This window comes from Desmodus rotundus, chromosome 1 (assembly GCF_022682495.2).
Source record: "Desmodus rotundus isolate HL8 chromosome 1, HLdesRot8A.1, whole genome shotgun sequence".
In the NCBI taxonomy this organism is placed as follows: domain Eukaryota; kingdom Metazoa; phylum Chordata; class Mammalia; order Chiroptera; family Phyllostomidae; genus Desmodus; species Desmodus rotundus.
In genome coordinates this window covers 84007421-84010900 of record NC_071387.1, presented here as the reverse complement: position 1 = coordinate 84010900, position 3480 = coordinate 84007421, and the positions used below count along the sequence as shown (strand labels likewise).

General features: G+C 41.6%; 1 pseudogene; it reads left to right on the top strand.

The window, feature by feature from the left end:
- The first annotated feature begins 580 nt into the window (after window positions 1-580).
- LOC112307270 (single-stranded DNA-binding protein, mitochondrial pseudogene) lies at window positions 581-1062 on the top strand (annotated as a pseudogene).
- Window positions 1063-3480: the final 2418 nt, after the last annotated feature.

Here is a 3480-nt window from a genome sequence, read left to right as displayed (position 1 = left end):
CATAGCATAAAATAATGTAGAATTAACATGAATATCTCATGATATTTTATAGCCAAGTTCATAGCACCATTATTTACAGTAATCAAAAGATGAAAGTACCTCAGGTGTCCATCAACAGCTGGGTCAATTAAGAAAAACTGTAGTCTGTCGATACAATAGAGTAGAATTTAAACTTACAGAGGAAGGAAATTCTGACATATATTACAACATGGATGAATTTGAGGACATTATGCTGAGTGAAATAAACCAGTTGCAAAGGACAAATATTAATGATTCCATCTATATGAGGTCCTTAGGGCAATCAGATTTGTAGAGGCAGAAAGCACGACATGGTTGACAGGAGCTGGGGGTAGGGCATGAGGATTTAGTGTTTAATGGGAACAGAATTTCAATTTTGCAAGATGAAAATGTTCTGGAGCTGGAGGGTGGCTGGTGATGGTTTTACAACAATGTGAGTATACGTAATACCACCGAACTGTACACTTAACAATTAAAATAAAGGTGAGGATGGGAGGAAGACACAATTCTTGTACTAGGATAAGACTAAAGATTAGATTGTAGGAAAAGAGAAATAGAAGCAATGTTTTGAAGATCTGCATTACAGGTGCTTCATCAGTTTATAAGACATGAGTCTGAAAGAGCAAGCAGCATGGTTCTGGAACAGTCTCTTAATCAAGTGCAGTTATTTGGGTGAATAAGTCAGGACCCTGTCATGAGACAGGTGAAAGGGAAAAACCCAGTTACAATGCTTTCTCTAACATCAAATGAGATGTGGGAGTAGGAAGAAAATGAAGTGTACCAAAAGGGTGATGTCGGTCAAAAGGCAACATGGTGCAGAATTTCAGGATCCAAACCAGGCCTCAGAGACATGGCATATCAGTATGTGAAAAAAGGGGCTTGAATTTATGCATGCAGACTATGGTGAGTACATGGATAAAAAATGTGAGGCAACAAGCAACAATAATCATAGGTTATAACATATTTCTGAGTGACCAGACAAAAGAAAAGTCAGAGAATAGCTCATTCTCTTTTGTCCGGTATTGGGTACAGTCTCATTTCTAACTCATGTGTAGTCTTTACAGTTTCTAAAGATAAGAATTAAAATATTATTTCATATGAAAAATAATTAAAATAGCAAATTTAATGTATGTTTTATAACAATTTTTAAAAAGTAAATAATTTTAAAAAATTGAACAGGAAAAATAATACAGAATTAAACTTATTAGCAGAAAATGTTGCTATCATCTAATAAGCTGAGAAGACAGAGCTGAAAGGACAATGACTCCCAGGAGTCCCCTGCCTCTGACTTCTGCTGCAGCCCAAAGCACATCTGGGTGGCACAGTTGAAAGCCTGGTGGCTCACAAATGAGACATGTTCCAACACAGCAACGACTCAGCTAACCCATTGTATGCATTCAGTGAGGAACCTGCCTATGGATGGCTTTTAGTGCAGAAAGAGCCATGGGCTCAAAATAACCATTACAGGACCAGATGCATTTAAACTGGCCTCAAGCGACAGAGGCCACAGTGAAAGAGCTGAGGGCGAATTTCTTATGTGTCTATCATTTGAAAGTTCACTCACCCTGTTCTCCCACCTGTGGAGAGCAGGATCAATACAATGGCATTGGTCCAGTCCAGATAGCATAAAGTGTATAACACAAAGTGGAGTCACTCATGTCAACCAAGATGGCTGCCAGTTGGCCATGACACTTTGGTTCAAGAAGGAAACTACTTAGTCACAGCAGACACATCTGGCAAGGAAACACATTTAAGACATCTGCACACATGACCAGAACAGCCATGCCTGCAGAGCAGGACCACCCATAGATAGGCTTCTGGGGAAAGTCCCCACTTGCCATTAGGGGTGCCAAGACCTTTATTAAGAGAACGAGAAGGGTGGAGTACACCACTTTCAAGGTACAACTTAGGCAGGTTCCAGACCACTGTGGAGACACCTGGGCTCCACACACCAGAGTGCTGGTGTATGCCACACTGATCTCCCTTGGCATTGGCTGCCAGAGGCTCTGCCCTACTGAATGGAGGACTTCGTCTGTCCTGCTGTCCACCTGGCTCCAGAGATTCTTCCTTGCAAGAAGCTGATGGCTCTCTTGCCTGCTGTGCTGTCTCCTGCACCTGCTGACTGAGACTCTGAGACTCTGGGACTCAGGTCATTATATTCCTCATAGATTGCTGTGTTTGTATGTATTACATTTTTCTTAGATTATTAGAATGAGAGTAGGATATTAACATATGTTTATGTTCTGTTTTGAGTGAACCTGCACTCAATAAAGGGTAAGTGAATAGCCTAGTTACCTCATGTGACTATTGTCTAGTTCTTGGAGCTGGGTTCCTCAGTAAGCAGCTAGCTGAGCAGTTGCCCAGCTGACTAATAGAAAAGACTATATCACAAACATGTGCTCACAACACTGCCCCTCATCCATGGCTGTCCAGCAATCACCATTCTGCAAGCTCATGGCCCCAGAAGAAAGGCTACCAGTGGGGTCATCCCCACTGAGCATCCCTACAGGGATGCTCAGAGGTCTGTCAGGTGCTGGCAGCTGTCAGATGCCTGTCCATTGTGAGTGAGTGGCATGTGACGTGCTGGGTTTCTCATCAGCTGCTTCTGAAAATTCTTTTCTTAGGCTACAGATATATCTTTGAATATATATATTCTTTGTTCCAGTGTATTAGTTGAATTCTAGTAGGAAAACTTTAAGAACTCACTGGGCCACAATTCTTTCTACCACATGTGCAGAGTGGCATTCTTTTTATTATTATTATTATTGTTGTTGTTGTTGTTCAAGTACAGTTCTTTCCATTTTCCCCCAACACTCCCCACACCTCAGCCATCCCCACTTCCCACCCTTAATCCCATGCCCCTTTGGTTTTGTCCACGTGTCTTTTATAGATGTTCCTGAAAACCTTTCCCCCCTTTTTCCCCATTATCCCCTCCCACCCTCCCCTCTGGTTACTGTCAGTTTGTTCTTAATTTCAGTGTCTCTGGTTATATTTTGCTTGCTTGTTTGTTTTTTTCATTAGGTTCTATATATAGATGAGATCATATGGTATTTGTTTTTCACCGCCTGGCTTATTTCATTTAGCATAATGCCCTCCTGTTCCATCCATGCTGCCACAAACTGTAGGAGCTCCTTTCTGTTCCTGTAGTATTCCACTGTGTAAATGTACAAAAACAAATGTACCGTTTTTTCATCCATTCATTTTCTGATGGGCACTTAGGTTGCTTCCAGTACTTGGCTATTGTAAATTGTGCTGCTATGAACATTGGGGTGCACAGGTTCTTTTGAATTGGTGTTTCAGGATTCTTAGTGTATAATCCCAGCAGTGGAATTGCCGGATCAAAAGGCAGTTCCATTTTTGTTTTCTGAAGAAAATCCATACTGTTTTCCATAGGGGCTGCACCAGTCTGCATTCCCACCAACAGTGCACTAGGATTCCCTTTTCTCCATCCTCTCCAACATT